This window comes from Falco peregrinus, chromosome 1 (genome assembly GCF_023634155.1).
Source record: "Falco peregrinus isolate bFalPer1 chromosome 1, bFalPer1.pri, whole genome shotgun sequence".
Taxonomy (NCBI): Eukaryota; Metazoa; Chordata; class Aves; order Falconiformes; family Falconidae; genus Falco; species Falco peregrinus.
The window spans coordinates 68,378,783-68,397,594 of NC_073721.1; positions in this window are offsets into that span (position 1 = coordinate 68,378,783).

An 18,812-nucleotide genomic window follows, 5' to 3' on the forward strand; every position below is an offset into this window, starting at 1 on the left:
AAAGTGATGATTATCCTTCCCACAGCACAAGAGCAAGGACACATCCCACGATGGTGGCAGGTGGCAGATTATAAGCCAACAAAAAGGACATGGTTCTCCAAAAACCATTGTTAAGCAAAATCATTCTTTATCAAAAGACATTGTGGGCATCACTGTAGGCATTAAAACTGTGCATGAATTCAGGGAAAGACTAGAAAAGTTCAAGTAACAGAAACTCATCAAAGATTCAATACCTTGTCTGGCTCATGAAATCTCTGAGCCAGAGTTGCTGGAGATTGGAAGGTAATTTTGGAGAAGCATCACTCTATGTTTTTCTCTACCCTCTTGCTCTCCTCCAGATACCCACTGTTGGCTGTTATAAGGTATTGGCTAGGTGGACCTTTGATCTGACTTAGCACTGAAGTTCTTATATTCTCACAATCTTGTATCAGCTGAGATTCTGCTCTGGGAAAGCCCTTACAGCAGGAGTTTTGTCAGAGATACCTTCAGACAAATGACGAGATCTGTCCAGATTAACAGAAATCCAGTGAAGCCACCGGAGAGAAGAAGATGCAGTACATTTTCCAATCACTGATCTTCATCTTTCTTTGTTCAGACCACTTCGTATTACTGGTTTGGATACGGGCTATAATAATGAAGAGATAGGACAGTGTCATTGATGTCTTCTCATTATTAGTGATTTTTTAAATTAGATTTTTGTTTCAATTTTCTGTTGTTAAATTACATGCACTGGTTGCAGAAACCCCCACAAAACTACTTTCATCCTACCACATCCACTAGTGCAGACACTGACTGAAATGAATAGGGAAGAGGTTGTATCTTTTCATAGATATGGATGCAGAAGCCAGATGTCAAGCAGAGGTGTTAGATAATCAGTGTTTGTATCTTTTACCTTAGAAAGTACTCATCTCTGCTTTGATATCAAGGGCAGCTGGAGAAGAATATCCTTTTCACCCACCATTTGTTTCTGAGATGTGGGGTAACAGCACTCACAGAAGACAACAACCAAGGAAACAGCACATGGGTGCATGAAAAAAAGAACAAAATCTTTAACCTGATGATATGTTCTCTTCCTTTCTCCTACTGCATCACTAGGAGTCCTAAGAGGTCATTTTCTTCCCTCTTCCACAAGGTTTTCTCAAAGCCTTGCCGAGGGACTACAACACTTCCCAGGGCATGGAACCAGCCTTCCCTGGTCTGCTGCCAGCTCCCTTTGCAGCGCCCTGCGGGGACCAGCCTGGCCACCTGCTCCTGCCCAGCCCAGACCGTTAAAGAAGGTCTCAAATCAGCAAGGGACACCCTCTTACCACTATGTTCATGAGAGCAAACTCTTTTCTTTTTCTACATTTTGAGCAATTTTGACAACTGAGCTATTGCGCAGTTGTCCCTGTTTCTGAAGGAACCTGGACTTCAGATGGGAGGAGCTGAGTAAGGTGGCTCCTGGGGGGAGTGGAGGCGAGTGTCTAGAGAGAGGAAAGCACTTTGGCAAAGCAGCACAAACTCCAGCAAGTCTTTACCTCCCATGGTGCCATTTGTGAAACCTACTGGCTCCTGTCTGTTTATGAAACCAACCGGCTCCTGGTTGCCTTCATGACCACGAGATATTTGGACCCACTGCCATTGCCTTTGGCGGACCAATTCAGATTCATCAGGTGGCACCCATTAGCACTGAGGTACGCACAGTGTGTTACTAATAAGGCAAGTTTCAGGCAACTTTTGGCAATTTCAGCTGGCATTCGGAATGCAGTAGAACAAAGACTTTCCTCCATCTAAAAATGCAAAATACTTGACCTTGGCTCTAACAGAGCTTTGCCAGATGCTGTGATATATTTAACCTTCACTTTCAGAGTTTCAAAAACTAAGTCTTGAGGTGTTGAAAGCCCTGTTTTTTAATGGATGTGAGAGATGTTTTTTAATGGAAAGTGAGAGAAAACGGCAAATCAGCCACCGAGAGGGCTCTGCCGAAAACTGCAGCTGCATCAGTGTGACTGGGTAAAAAAAAAATGTTTTTAAAACAGAAACTGCTGATACGGCTTTTGGTGAAGCCTCTGCAGCAGCTGTGATGGCTTTTAACTTAGAGTTTTCAGTGGGGAAAAGATATTTCTTGCGTTGTCATTTTGATGAATAACACAGGCGGGTTTCAAAATGTCAAGCCAGGTTGAGGAGCAGATGTAAGGTTAGCTATGTCTTGGACTGATCTGAATAGCAGGGGCTGAGCAGTTTGCTGGGGGTGGTAAGGACAGGGAGCACAGAGGCTGTCAGTCCTCCAGTGCCAGTTAGCTTCAGCACAAGCTGATGCTGGTGTTGGGTGGCAGCGGTGACACTCAGGAAGATATCTCTGAGCAGCTGCCTCCCAGGGATGCCAAGGTACCACATGGGGAGAACAAAGCAGAGAAGTACACATCAAATGTGAGAAGCTACCTGGTACCTCAGAGCATGGACATCCTCTTCCTCACACGGCAGAACTGCTCAGCCTCTCAACGCTCCGCACAGGAGAGGGTGGTTCTGGAGCATAGTATTGCAGGGAATCTCTGAAAAAGGAAGATTACATCTTCCAAATCAGAGTCTCCTTTTGTGTAAAAAAGAGACAACAAAGCAATTGGTTTCAGGCACCATGGCTCTGGATAAAAATCTGCTCCTGGGAGAAGAGTGGGCTGAGAATGCTTCTGCCAAAAGCTGACTGAAGACAAAATGTCTTTGTGAAAACTTCTGGTTTTAAGGAATGAACATTTTCAAAAAGAAATAAATTATTTCTGAACTTCTGACTAGCTTTTCTTGAATGTTTCCTAAGGAGAAGGAAAGGAACCTGCAACTCATGGGTGGTTCATATTGATCTCTCAAAAAAACCCTGGATTTTCACCCTGGGAACAGAAAGACCCCCAAGAGGGGACACTTCTATGCGTGAATAGCTGTTCTCTGTCTGAGAGCACTGGCAGTAATCCTTTCTTTCTTTCTTTCTTTCTTTGAATATGTAAGTTTAGCAAGAATTGCAGTAGGGATATACTACTAGAAAATGCAATTCAGTTTTTCAGAGATGGTAACCTTGAACCCACTCTGTTCCCTTACTAAAACTCATTAGAATTATGATTTGGGATTTGTTCCTGCGTGAGCCAGGGACCAGGAGTCCATAATAAAATTCTGCAAGCAACATTTTATTTTCTCCTATCCTTTCAAATTCCCTTCCTTGCTTCCCATGCAAGAATCCTAGCCCTGCAGGCAGCTGGTGGATGGAAGCAAGAGTGTGGCCACATCAACAGTGTTGCATGCCAATGGCAAAAGGGAAAGATTTGCCAGAGACTGGTAAATGCCAAGGACACACATCACTGTACCAAAGGCAGCAAGTCTCCTTTGTCAGTTGCTGCATTAATAGATGTTAATGCTCCCACTGCCAGACCTGCCCTTTATTGGCAGCTTGTTGAAATAAGAGAATAGATCTATTGGAGCAGGTGTTCATTCTCGATGAGAGGAAAATGAAACATGGATTCTGGCTCTGTTTCCCGTTTGGAAGACTCTGGAGATGTTTTTTCACATTCCTGTACTTTGTAAGTGTTTATAGGAATAGGAAAAGCAATGCACCACTGAAGATCAATGGATATCATACGAGACCACTGACTGACCAAACCCAAGACACCCTCCCTGAGTCAGTGCTGAGTCTTTGATGCTAAATTGAGCATTGTGCTGTGTAAGATGCTTACATTTAATGTCTTTAGTCACTATCTTTGTTTAGACCATTTTTTCTAAGTCATTGAAGTGACCTCACTAATGTTGTGGTTTAAAGCCCAGAAGGCAGCTGAGCACCATACAGTCACTCAGTGATTGCTCCAAACAGTGGGATGAGGGAGAGAATTGCAAGGCTAAAAGTGAGAAAACTTGTGGCTGAGTTAAAGACAGGTTAAAATTAAAAAAACCCAAAACCTACAGTAAGGAGGAAAAGAGACAACACCCAGAAAAACAAGTGATGCAAAAATCCCAGTTGCTCACCATCAAATGACTGGTGCCCAGCCAGACCCTGAGCGGTGGCAGCCCTGGCCAACCTCTACCCCCACCTCCCCAGTTTTATTGTTGAGCATGACATCATATGGTGTGGGATACCTCTTTGGTCAGCTGGGGCCAGATGTCCCAGCTGTGTCTCCTCCCAGTTTCTTGTGCAGCCCCAGCCTGCTCACTGCTGGGGTGGGGTGAGCAGCAGAAAAGGTTTATGCGCTGCACGAGCACTGCTTGGCAGTGTCTGAAGCATCCCTATGTGATCGACACTGTTTTCATCACAGATCCAAAGCATAGCCCCATACAAGCTACTAAGAAGAAATTTAACTCTATCCCAGGCAAAACCGGTACAACTAGTCACACCTTTGTGGTCTGAAAATCTTGAAAGGACTGCTTGGATCTGGGATAGAATTTCCATTCCTTCCTATGGGGCTGAGCAGGAGCAGGGTTATCTCTGCTTCCTGTGTGACACCCCTGAGTTCCTTTTCATCTCTGTCTGGCTTGACAACTAAATTAGGCCACCTGACACCTGCTCAGAACTTCTTCCAGCCAGATATCCAGATCTGAAAAGGTCCAGTTTCCCAGGCTCAAAGGTTCACAAGGTTTATTTTCCTTCTCTAATTTCTTTCCTGGAAAACTGGCAGCAAAAGATCCGAAGCCATGCTGGGTTTTTCCTGAGTGCTTGGAAAAAGAAGCAAGAAGATGGAATGATTTTCCCTGCACAGAGTAGAGAAGAGACTTGAGGACCTTGAGGACTCATACCCTCTCTTTGCCCTAGAGGACAAACCATTGACATTGGGATCTGAAACCACCTGACGTAAGTCTTGCTGTGGTGGAATCAGGGATCAGAGCAAAATGAATAAAGCTGGAGCTAAACGCAAAAAGGATTTATGGAACCTGCTCTGCTACTGCTGCAAAGCTCAGAGAAAAAAAACCAAACAACCAAAACAATTTTCCCTGAAATTGCCTACCATCTGTGTACCTGTTTCACTAACATACCTCAATAAAAAATCAGGCAGCCTGTGGTTAAGATTTCACTGGACTATATGCAAGGGTTTCCATGGATTTGCTTTAATATTTGGTGGGGTTTGCAATGCTCAGTAGAATGAACTGGATTTCCCTAGAATTTTTCAGGTTATAAAACACGAACTGAACAAGGGCATAATTTGATTAGGCTCATTGCTTTGAAATTATTTCTTTCCATACTGTCCATTCTGACTGGACACAGATTTGATTCTCGTTGTTCTTTATTTTACCCTGATTATCTTCTTTTGCCTGCTGCTTGAAGGTTTTATATTATGAGAAATCTTCCTGAACAACAGAAGTTTGAGGTGCAATCCTGTCAGAGACTAGCAAAATAAGTCATATTTTGGTTAACAAGCTAACTTCCCTTGTATGGGTAATTTACCTTTCAGAAAAGAACCCTGGACATTTGTGCCACTGCCAACACCAAAAGTCCAAAAATTTAGGATCAGTCTCTCCAAAATCTCTAAGCTGCCTTCAGAAGATGAACTTGTTAAAAATGGGAAATCCTCAGCTCCTTTTCTGCCTGTTACTCTTTCAGCCTTACATGTTCAGTTAAGCTTTCTGTCCTTTGCAGGTGTGAGAGTAAGAACCTTGCCTTAAGAAGATAAAAGAAGACTAAACTGAGACAATTATACGTTTAAAGAGACCTTGGGGTCTCTGCAAAACTCCAGGTATCAGAGGGCTCATGTTAGGATGATGCTGAGAGTCTGAATTCTTTATTCCAGATAATGGAAAAAGCAATATGGGGGTTGGGGTTGGGGAAGTGGGGAAGGAAACTCATTATTTTTTCCTCTCCTGTGGCAGACTGTAGCTGGACTTGAGACAAGTGTGCGGCTGCCTACAGCAGGCTGAAATAAACGCACCAACTTGATGAACGACACTTGGCATCAAGCTCCCAGTGTATTAAGGTCTCTAGTCAGCTCTTTGCTGCTTGCAAGACCAAGCTCTGCAGCCTCAAGGCACTCCTTGCAGAACCGATGGCTCCTTCTCCCAGTGACAGTTCCCACTAAGCAGTCAAGATCTGATTGAAATCTAGCTGGGCAATCAGTAGCACAGAAGCAGAAACCATCTTGGTGGTGTTTGGACCTGTCCCTGAAACGTGATTTGAAGATGAGAGCAGAGACCTTTGATCTGGGCGGGAAGCAGGAGCAGAAGGCAAAGCCCCCTGGGGCAGGAGCAGCCAGTGTTTTGCTTTTGGGGTGCTGGAGAGCAGGTTGGTATCAGGACACGTGCTGTCCATTCCTTCCTTTCTGATTTCCTTTCTTTCTTTTTCCCTCCTCTCCTGACACTCACCTTCTGCCCCTTAGCCCTGTGTGCCCGCTCCACTGTGCAGGCTGCTCCGACCCCTGGCACCCTCCCGCAGGATTTGCCCCACCATGTCTCCCCTGCACCCTCCAGGTGCTGCGCAGGCTGGCTGGCCTTTGAACTCTCAACAAATCTATTTCTTGGAAGTACAGGTGAAGGAAAAGGATTAGGAGAAAAACTGGCTCCTTCTTTATCCTTCCGCGCTGAACAGGGTAGGAATTGAGCCCTAAGATTTTGGGAGCCTTTGTTTCCGATGCATTGTGCTAGGTTTTGAACACGAACCTGGATGAAATTCCACTGATGACTGTTTTTCCCAGCACGCTTGGGAGCAATATGAGGCCAGTATAATGGCATCCACCATGGCTGCATGAGCACTGCAGCCCCATGAACGTGTTTTGATCCCCTCCCTTAGGAAGGGTTTTACTTGAGGCCATAATGCAGCCCTTAATGGAGGAAATGATGCAAACATCCTTTAAAATAGTTAATGTTATATAATGGTTTCAAGTAAAGCTTACAATTATGTGATAGAACAAAAAAAAAAAAAAAAAGGACAATATCTTTCTAGTACAGATTATCTTAGCTTGTCTATGAAATTCTAAACTTAGCAGAAGACAAAGAAATTAGAAGTGCATGTGCACACTAATGTTCATCAACATGTACTAGACTTCAAGTTTTACAGTCCAAACTAGAGATGCCAATGCATACACACAGAATGAACAAAATGGCAGTGGTAACCCCCAAACAGACATTTTTACAAAAAGAGCCCTAAACCAGCACCTAAGTGAGGTCAGAATTTTTTTACTGAAACATAAGGACCTTATAATTAAACACAAAAAACAGTACTTCAGATTTCTCTCTGACAAGAAAGCAATGACTTCTGGATACCAATGTACGGCAAGAAATAGTATTTAATACTGTAGGAATATTATCTTTTATTGCAAAGGCTGCTTGAATCATCTTGTAAAGCCAACATCATGAACTAAACATACAGAGAAATAAAGATTTTTTTCAAGAAACATAAAATTTCTATTCCTTCATATTATTACAAAAGATGTGAAAAACAACATGTTCTGGCTTTAAGTATCAGACTTACATTTTATCTTTTGTTATCACTTACAATAGCAGTGCTGCTTGAATACCCAGCCATATCAAATGTAAGTTATTTGTATATCTCCATCCTCTCAGGGAATCTTGACCTTGAAATTGAATAAATATGTAACATGTGTATTGGGTTTGCGTGTTCATAGTTAACACCACCAATGCTAAAAACCATAGACATTGAACAAAACATGCAGAAGATGAGCTTGTGCAGTGCTATTTGACTCATTGTTGCAAAATGAGAAATTACAGTTTAAATGTTTTGCTGTCTTTGAATGACCCTCCATTTGTAATTGATTCAGCTCAACAGACTGCAACTCTAACACCATTGAGATATGGAACTTATTTGTCCTATCTTTAGAGTATGCTTCAGTCACTCTACCAAAATCGAATGCACAGGATGGGACCTTCTCTGAGTGCTTTGCTAATGTGCCACATTAACTTAGAGTCTGAGATAACTGAGTATTCAGGCTGAGATCTTTAAAAATCCATCAGGAGTAAACAAACCATATTTAGCATTTTTTTACCAGCTCCATAAAAGGAAGCGGATTATACATAAACCAAAGCCCATAAATAAGCCCACAATGCAAGAAATAAATGGAAATCCCTTGAATGACTACTTGAGGCAATTTTGAAAATTCCCGACAGGCCACTTAGATAACAATCCTTAAGGTACCTGCATTGATCACCAAGGACATTATCAGCTGCAGTCAGACTGGTAACCCTTGAGGAGTGAGAATTTTTGACATGAAGATTTGACAGCCATAGCACAGACCTCCGATGGCAGGAGAGTGGGGTAAAAAAGTTATGGTATACAACACAGGTCCTTCCTTTTGCCCGGCGTGAAGGTGGACTGTAGCCTTAAAGATACCCAAAGACAACAGACATCAACCTTATGTTTATGCAAGATGAAGTAAGCAAGGTTTGGAGTCGAGGGACCATATCATAATAAGCTTGACCCCTAAAAGGTGTAAAAGGCCTATCCGAAATCCTGCCTGCTGTCACCGATGAAGAGGATCCCAAGAGATGTAGTGAGGACTCAATAGCCAGTCTTCTTTATCTTCCCAGTCACACAAAATTGATCCTGGGGACACATGCACTGTTGTTCTTGCCAGTATGTGGGTGTGAGAACAAGAGCAAGTGAAATCTGTGGGAGAAGGAGCATGAGAGACAGCAGTCAGTTTTCTTTAAAACAAATATCATCCTGGCTTCCAAAAGGTCTAGAATTGTGTTTTGTTACAGTAATTTTCTTCAAGAGCACTAACACATGAGTTATAAATTAGCTGTTGGACTGAAATGATAAGCACTAATGTGACAAGCTGGGGAAGGTGCCTAGAGGGTTCTTACAGAGACCGAAGCTAGCTCTGATTTTATTTAATATCTTTAGCGTGATTAGAAAAAAAGAAGATTAGAAACACACTGATGGCATTTGCAGGTGATTCTTCCTTGGGAAATGTTCCCATCCTTCACTGGGGACATCATTTTATAAGGATGTATAATGTGAAAGGACTAAAGGAGTCTGGGGAGATAGAAATAAAAACACAAGATTGAACTAGGAAATATAGAAGGTGCAGAATCTGGAGGGAGGAAGGAAAGCCCAGAAGAAGGCTATTCTATGGGCATGATGAATCATATTGTCCTCCTTGATGTTGAAAACATTAACACTGGACAGAAAGTACTCACTGAAACTTGCTGTTCAACAAATACTTCTTATGCTATATGACTAATGAAATACTGCAACTGTCTAACTGATGTTGTGAACAGCGGGAGGGCCATCTAAGCTAGGGAAAAATGTGCTAATTAAGAAGTAAAAACTCAGGAAAGGAATCTTATTTTTTAGGTTTGCATTCTCATTTCAAAGAACAGGTAAGAAGAGTGGGGAGGATAGATGTGAGTTTTCACAGCAATATACCACACCAGTTAATATAATTTCAAAAGCTACATTGCTATTAGATGGAGGGGGAAAAAAGGAGGTAAGGAAGCTTTGAATAAAGGCATGTGAGTAAAGGCAGTGAGTTTCAATCGTGAGCAAAGAGGCAGAGATGAGCAGGGAGAAAGGACCGAGGGGCTAGCATTTGGGTCCTTGGGCAGTTTAGCTCTGAGAAAGAGAATTTCAAAACGCTACTGTGGCCCACCACCAATCATTGTGCAAGGATGCTGGTGATGACAAAAAAACCCTAGATTCCATACACCTACCTGGAGATACCTTATATGCAGGTTTCTGCTCAGAGACATCTATATAGACTGCTTTTTGTAGGTCATACAAGCAGGCAAGTATTCCTAGGGTGAGTCAACTCCTTACAATGTAGGTGTGTAAAACAGGGCAAAACAGGACATGTGTAGCATAGAAGTGTGTCAGAGTACTCATGGCTAGAAGTGATGGAATAATTTACATGTGTGAATAAAAGCAGCAGCTTGTGTAGAAAGAAAAAAGTAGTTTTAACATTGGAAAAATTGAAGGGGGGCAAACCCTCAGGAGAAGCAATGAAAAACCCATACAAGACAAGATAAAGCACTGGAAAAGGAAGAATCAGTCCTCCACTGTTGGAGCTACACTACTGGGTGTAAACCACACAGCCGAGTCAGACACGGGTGATGGTGATCATGCTGTCTGGTGGAGGGTCTGCTGCACTGGGTTCTGGCTGCCCCTGTGTCCTGGTTTCAGCTGGGACAGAGTTAGTTTTCTTCTTAGTCGTTAGTACAGTGCTGTGTTTTGGCTCTGATGTGAGCACAATGCTGATAGCACACTGATGTTTTTAGTTGTTGCTGAGTAACGTTTGTACTAAGTCAAGGACTTTTTGGTTCCTTGGGCCCAGCCAGAGGGCTGGAGGGGCACGGGGCGTTGGGAGGGGACACAGCCAGGACAGGTGACCTGAACTAGCCAAAGGGGTATGCCAATACCGTATGGCGTCATGCTGAGTATATAAACTGGGGGAAGAAGGAAGGGGGGACATTTGGCATTATGGTGTTTGTCTTCCTGAGTAACCGTTACGCGTGACGGAGCCCTGCTTCCCTGGGGATGGCCGAACACCTGCCTGCCCGTGGGAAGTGGTGAATGTATTCCTTGCCTTGCTTTGCTTTGCTTACGTGTGAGGCTTTTGCTTTACCTATTAAATTGTTCTTATCTGAACCCTTGAGTTTTACATTCCTTTCTGATCCTCCTCCCCATCCCCCTGGGTGGGGGGGAGTGAGCAAGCGGCTGCGTGGGGCTTGGTTGCCGGCCAGGGTTAAACCATGACACCCTGCTCCAGCCAGCTTATCAGCTTCAGCAGAGCAACAGCCTCTCAGGAGGCCAATGAAGAAGTGAGGTGGTGGCTAACAAGCATGATGAGGTAGAGACACTAGTCTTTGAGGCTAGTAAGCTCGTTCAGATCCCCTCAGGAATTTTGGTTCTCTACTCCAATTAAAAAGGAGACAACTCAGTCAAGTTGTCTGCCTAGCCCTGTTATTTTGTGCAATTCACACATGGATAATATCAAGAAAACTGGTACTGCATTTTCCAGCAAATTTACTGCTCATTAAAATTATATATCTGAGCAAGTGGAAATGGCAGAGTTCAAGTTTGTTTTCTCTTACTCATGATTCATCTAGAAGTACACAAATAAATTAGGCAGTCACAAGAGACCATTGGAGCTACCAGATGCAGTGATTAAAGAGTTTCTTAGTCTGGGCTGTTGGAGAAAAGAATTGCAAAACTGGGTAATGAGAAGGAGAAATCCAACAAAATATCAAAGTTCACACCTAGCAGGAGGTTGCAAACAATGAAAGAGTACTTTTTTAAAATGAACATTGTCTGTCATCCTATATTGTGCCACAAAGGTTTAACAATTGCGACAATAGGCTTTGCTTTGTTAAAAATAACTTGTCCCTGACTTTTCTCTCAAGTACTCCTGGAGTAACTACTGAAGTCAATAGTTATATTCCAGCCACATACCCTTCAGACTCCAGCCCTTTGGCTCTGCTATGTACATAGATGGAGAGTAAGGAAACCTGCCTTTTTCTGAAGAGAAAAATGAAGCACATGATGTGGAAAAGAAATTACATATGGCAGGAATGAATTTTAAAGACATTATTACCAGAAAGAAACTAACCCTGAAACATGTGAATGTAGATTATTTGAAGTATAAAGCTTGCATGTTCCTCGGTAGGTGGATACTGGAGTTTAATTTATTTGTGTGTGTGTGTGTGTGTTTGTGTGTGTGTTGGAATCAAACACTCAGGGAAAGCTTCAGTCACATCGAGTCAAGTCCCAGAACAATGGAAAAGGCACATTTTTCTCCCAGTGCCCTACAAAAACCTTGGCTCCACAAACAACAAGCAAAAGGAGCATCCTCCCCTACATCCCCACAGCCGCCTCTGTTGCAAGCTGTATTTCACCAGGCTGCTGGCGGGGGTCAGCTATAGCATCTCCTCACCTTGCCACATGCCTTTCAGCTGTGTGGGAGCCAAAGCCATTTATGACCCAGTTTTCCAGGCTGAGGACAGCTGAGTTGGAGTAAAGGTGAATGGACACAAGTAACAGGCACCTCACCCGAGGCCATCAGGTGTAACTGTACACTGGGGAGCAGTGGATGCCATGGAGACACAGCTTGCAATCCTCCCTCCCCTCTCCAGCCTGTCTTGGCACGTGGAGCCCTCCTGGCACAGAATGTCACTTCCACTGCACAAATGCCTGGAGAAAAATATCCGTACTTTCTACTTTCCAGACCATTTAGAGGTCCTTTCAGCAACTCATGCAGCCATTGAGCAGCCAAAAGAAATCTGTCCTTCTAAAAAGGCTGTTACTCATACATGCCACTCACTCTTTGACTCCTTTTCTCCCTAGTTCCTCAGTTCCATGGGTTTCTTACAGCAAGTGGACATGCAGCTGGATTTGTAATAGGAACATACTTTGCAACTGTGTGACCTTCATGGTCACAAAACTGTTTTCTCCTGGGCTATGACTTGATCTCCTCAGCTCTCTGGCATCAAACCAGGAGGGAAAATGCAGGTAGATGGCAAGGGAAGGAGGAGGCTTAGCAATAGTAAAGGAAGAGGCAATCACAGAGAGAAGAAATTTAATAACGATTCAACACATTGCATTTAAAGTTAAAGAAGCTAAAAGAATTACCACGTTGTCACTTGCAATGGTGGCCGCTAGCAGGTCTCTACTCATTCTCTATGAGTACACAACTCTGTGAGATCAGCAGAAGTCACTTGTGCACATAAAGACAGGAAGGTTTGAAAGTGAAGAGCTTTACCTACAATTCATTTAGATAACTGATCCAAAGAGAGACACTATAGTGTAAAAAGAATAATGCCCACTGTAAAACTTGGTGGAAAACATCTCCTCCAGAAAAAAGAGAGGAGAAGGTGTTTACCTATGCACCTCTGGAGCTGTTGACTTGAAAACAAGAAACAAGCTTTATACTGCAATAGTAAATTTAAGCTGGCAGATGGATTGTGACAGTTTATAGTGTGGCTATGGGTTGTTTTATCCAAAGTATTCCACAATGCTCTGTTTAAAAGTGTTGGCACAGAATGGTCTATTTCCCCAAATAAAAGGATAATATGTATGTCTCATATGGAGACACCTGATTTTCTTTTTCAATAAAAGACCAAAATGCTAGAGGCATCCTGATTCCCTGATGAAGACTAAGCATTTTGGAAGAGCATCTTTTAAAATAAAATTCAATAATACTATAAAAAACACTGAAGGAAACACATATGCATGGAGGGAACAATGGCAAAAAAAGAAAACGCTACCACTTTTATTTAATTATTTTTAAACCAGTAGAGACAAGACCCACATCCTTGCCTGCTAGAGCAGTGGCATGCACATTTTCTAACTGAACCTTGGGATGCCGCCACAGCCTCCGGGGCTGTATCACAGGTGATCTGCCTGGGAAACAAGGGCCATTGCCCAGCTGGGAGAAGCAGGATTCCTGCCTTTGGCAATGCCTCAGTCTTGCTACAACAGCAATGAATAATGAAGCCAGCTCAGCGTAATGATTATCTGAAGGCTGTCTAATGCAATGGAACAACGTGGCTTGGTCAGAATGTACTGCTCAAAAAAGTTTGGCAGTCTAGGTCAGAAGAGTGTCTATAAATGCAGATGGGTAGTGCCTAGTATCTATAGCTGTTTGCCTAAAATTTGATTCTAGCTGTTTTGCGGCTACATCCATCCCCAACTGCATGTCTTCCAGGGCAAGAATCTAAGCCATGCTGAGCTTTGGATACAAAACCTCCAACAGCTAAGATTAAGCCCCTCTTTGACAGGTAACGACTGTGGACACTGATTAGCAAAGGAAGGTCAGACACCTTTCAGTGCCTGGAAACCAGTCATAACATTCCTGATACTAAATAAGTCCCAGTTAATCCTGTGTGACTGATTTTCCATTCTTATCCTGATAAACTACGTAAACAAACATCAGTTATTCATACAGGAGGAAAAAGTTTGTGTTAACTACTCAGCTTGTGTGACAGAGCAGGCTTCTGCCAAACATTTGATGTTCGGATGTAAAGTTTGAGAGGTTTTTTCCACAGCTTTCTGCTCCCCGGAATAAAGCACACTATTAGTTTTTTTCATGGGCTTTTTGTCACTCAAACCAATTTTAAGAATTCAGATCAGTTGGGTTTTTTATTTAAATTTGAGATGATTGCCAAGTGAAATTTCTCTCCCTCAGAAGAATTTGATACTTCTCCTGAATCTAGACCATTTATCAAAACATCGGGAGTTCTGGTGAAATTTCTGTCTCTGAAAAAAAACCTTGACATTTGATACTTGCTTTGCTTCCGTATTGAAGTAGAGAAAAGAAGATCTGTGGGAGAGAAAATTCAACTTCTGATAACGTCAGACTGTGATGAACAATACAGCTGGAGATGGCGTCCACCTAAGGAGCTGGACGACAGAGAAAAATGCAGGCAACCAACACCCCTAAGGAGTTTCAATCAGATTTGCTCAAGAGAAAAATATGCCAATTCAGAAAAAAATACATTTTCTGCTGAAAATGATACAGTTTTATCCAGCTTTAAACTTGCAAGCTTTAATTACAGCATAATAGCTACCAATGTCTCTTCACCTAGTTAAATGTACATAACTGCAGGAAATATACAATGAAAACATGGGAAGATCAACAAAAGTAGATGAAAGAAATAGGCCTGGTGATTGAAATTCACCCCAGTTCTGATGCTTATTTATAGGTTTGAATATATGAGCAACAATTCTGATTTTCCAGTAACAGTCACTGCATGCCTAAACCCCCTCCTCCAAACTTCTGGGTCACAGATTCCCCTGCAACGCTAGCCCTAATTTGTCTCCAAACCCACTTCCACAAGAGTTTATTCAAGGTCCATGAAGGTGAAGCAGAAGGCCATTTGTCTCTGGCTTCTCTTGCAAAGCCCTACCATGGGCCTCAAGTGGCGTGAAGAGCCGATCTAAGGCTACTGAGTAGTATTAACTTTAAGGGAATAACCACACTTGTAAGCTAAAGTGCAGCAAGGCACTGAAGTGTGCCCACATGTCAGAATTTCAGGTTCAGGGAAAAAAAAAAAAAAAAGAAAAAAGCCATTTCAGTGCTCAAAATAATATAAACTTCCAAACGACCCCTCACTGAGGGAAGAATGGGAACCTGCTGTACTTGGTTTGTCATCCCCTCGCCTCTCCCAAAGGCAGTTGCCAAAATAGCATAACCACAAGCACGGTGGATGTCAAATCATGTTTGATTCAGCAAAGATTACTTCTACTGAATTCACAGCATCATTTTAGTATGGAGCTTATACATTTACCCATCTACAGAAAACATTTTGTGCTCCACAGGAGGAGGTATTTTTTTGGTTTCTCACTGTGTTTCACGTAGATGTGCCTGACAGCATTTTCTGTGGTCTCCTTAATAGGGGTGTATGGATGTGCATACTGTGTTCTGCCATGTGATTTCTTCCTCCTTTTATAACCCTTTTTATATAAACAGTACTGAATGCCAATTTAAAAAATCACCCACCAAAGCATACCTCTTCTTTTAAAACCAGAGGTAAAGACACTGTCTTATTAGAAAAGGAAGAGATACCTGAAAATGAAACATTTCTGTGTAGAAGAGGGATCAAAACTGAACCTTATTTTCTAAGTCACCAAGAAAACAAACCATATAAGAATTCAGACCTCTGACCACCTCTGAAGGGGAAAGTTAATGGAAACAGCACCTCACTGGGGACATTACTGCATATCATCACCTAACAGTGACCCTGAGGGAAATGAAACTGGAGAGAAATGGAGCTGCATGCAAGGGAGGTGGAACTGTTCTCATTTCTGAATCTGCAGCAGAATACGCTAATTGGATACACAGCGCAGCAAAATGAATAAATACCAGAGGAAAAATATTTTCAAGCTTTGTGAAGGAATGACATGCAGATTGAGGGAAAGGCAAAGTCCTGCATTTCTAGCCACTTTTGATAAATGCAGGATGCATAATGACTTAGTCACAAAAGGAAAATGTAGAGAAGCCCATCAATTCAAGGGGCTGCATATTCAGCAAAGCATTATGCCATGCAAGGAACAGGCCACAGAGAGCTGAGCATCCAAAATTCATTGAAAAGTTTCTACAGAAACAAGAATTTCACAGAGGTACAACATTTCAGACACCTTTTTTCTTTTCTCCAAAGCACTTGGTTGCTGTAATTGACAATTTTCCTAGGTATGAAGATCCTGCAGCCTGCATAGCGCTTGCAGGCACTCAGCCTGCTCTGTGCTGTGTAGGAAGGTGCTCAGCTGTGAGGCTGGTACCTGCACACAAGCTGTCCCACAGCCTCTGCCACCAAAGCCAGCTCTTGCCAGTACACTGCCAGCGGTGGCCAGCAGCTGAAAGCGGGGTAGGAGGAAGAGTTGTGTGGCTGAGGAAGGATTAGGAAGCTTATGGTTGGCATCCTAGGGCTGAGGGAGGGTTGATGAGAGGCTAGGGAGCTGGAGGTGGGACAGGCCGAGGCGTACGGCTGGTACAAAGTTGGTGCTGGCAGCCACCATTGCTGTCAGGAGCCCTGGTCAGCTGCCAGCCCTGCCAGCAGCAAGGGTTGCTGCTGCAGCGAGCAATACCCAAAGCAAGATCTGTTTGGAAACCCCTGCTTCATGTAATATGTATTTCCATTTGATATTTCCAGGTTGCATTCAGGACAAAGCTTTTTTACTGAAAAAGCACCAAAATGCAATAATGAAAAGCAAGTACTCGTTGATAGGTTTTGCAGTGCAAGCTTTAAAGGCTGTAAGTACCAGAGACTCTTCCCACTGAATTTAAATGCAATCCTTCTTTCTCACCCTGGGGGAGTCCTGGGCCACAGGTGGCCAAGTGGCAGGATGACCCCTGCCTGAGGCAATGGCAGAGTGCACAGGCTCCCGTGGCACAGCCTGCAGCCCTGTTTGCAGCCCCACAAGGAGGAACGGAACCTCTGTGTTGCTGCTGGGCCACCCCGACGTTTTTCTTCTCGACCTGTTTTTAGCGGCTCTGTAGCCAGTGCAGGCACAGGGACCACTGGGGGCTTCATCGAGCTGCTCTGGCTGTGCAATCGCGCCTCAGCCTCAACAGCAAACTGTGCCAGCTGTGCTGCTGGACGGGGCGGTGCAACAGGGTAGGCAGTGGGGGGATTTGCCTCCATTCCTTAGGCAAAACAGGTTTCTAGAAGGACATGCTGATGACATTGGACCCCCCTGTTTCCCATATGACCATGAGCTAAATCTTTGCCTCTTATGCCATGTTAAAATGGGCATAAAATGCTTCCTTCTTTCACCCTAAGACCTCTAATATTCACGGAGTGTTTTGAGATCCTACAGGAAAGATGGGGTGGAAGTGTCAAGTTCATTCACCTATAAAGTTTGTATCTCACAGCTGGACAAATCTGTGATGCTCTCCCTGCCTTCTGGCAGCTTCCCAGGGCATGTAGAACCCGAAGCTGGCACCCCTGTGGGGTGGCAGAGCCAGCACAGCAAGTATTGCACGCAGATGTCAAAATGGCTTTCCTCCTTGGTCCTGTGTTAAGTGCTCACTGAATGAGTTTGACTCCACAGACTCAAGGACAGCCAACTCAGGTTGCTTCCTCCAATACTAATATGTAAACAAGTTACTCACTTGTTTTTTTCAGTTAATGTTATTCAGAGACAGTAAAATGCTGTGGAGTATTCATTCTGGTTCCAGTTGTGGAAATAGAGCATGTATAATTACCAATGTGGGTAGCAGTCCATCTCATAGCCTTACTTATGCCAGCGAAGGATATTATCTCATTATATCAGCTTAGCAGTCTTCTTTCCCTGGAATTTGAAATAAGCAAGGCACATAAAGGAATGATGAAACAACTAATTATAAGGGACATTATTTTAAAAACTGAACAGTAGTCAAAATCCATTAATGGACTATTTTACATCATTAAACTACTTCCAAGAAAGTATCTAGGCTTTTTCAGCATAAACATTTCTACATTGAAAATGTAACTTGAACCTAACTCTATGGTTAGCTATTTTTTGAATGAGTATAATATGTGCTTTCATTTATGACAGGGCAAAGATGAGTGAAATTTTTAACTTCATTATATCTATCATCCAAAGTAATTTAGAAGATAGTCCTGCTACATGGAGACTCTTCTGCACTAGAATGCTAATAATGACTAATGTCTGAGGAAACAGAAAATAGAGTTGCTAGCAAGGACTTGTTTTAGCACATGTTTTAGGATTTTTATTTGAATAGAAAGTACTGTTCTAATTCAACAGCAAAATACTTCTGGACCTTTGAAAATTTCTTGGGTGCATCTTTTTTTTAGTTTACAATACAAATAGCCTTTGGTTTTGTTTTCCAACTCTCGGTCCTTCAACCCAACTGAACCTCAAGCTAAACCTTATTCTTTTCTTCTTCCTAAAGGAAAGGTTCTGCAGGAACCTTCTTTCTTCTGCAGGAAGAAAGGTTCTGCAAAGCTGAGCCCATCTTTTGTTTTATCTGTGAAGCATTCTGGTCAGCACTCAGTTGCAAGTGGAACCGTGATACCCATTCCCTAGAAATATGAGAGCCAAAGAACCCTGCTCAATTCAATTACATGTCCAAAGGGAAACAGAGGAAGATTTGGACATCAGCTGATTATAATACGAGCAGCTCATTTAGGAGCAGCTCTGCTCTTTACGTTGCTGCAGGAGCGGGCAAAAAGACCCTTTCCAATTGGGTCCTTTCTTTGCCAGGTTACCGGTTCTTCTTGGGAGAAGAAACATTTTGATGAACCCTTTTCCTCACCTTCCTTGGCAAGAAAAACATCCTGGCAGAGCCCACACTTTGCTCTGTGCAGCTTATATAAACAAACATATTTGGCAGAATGAATGCCAGAGAGTGAAAAACATAGAATCGTGTGAGCAAGGATGTGGGGTACATGCAGTAACAGAAAAGCACAGACACCCA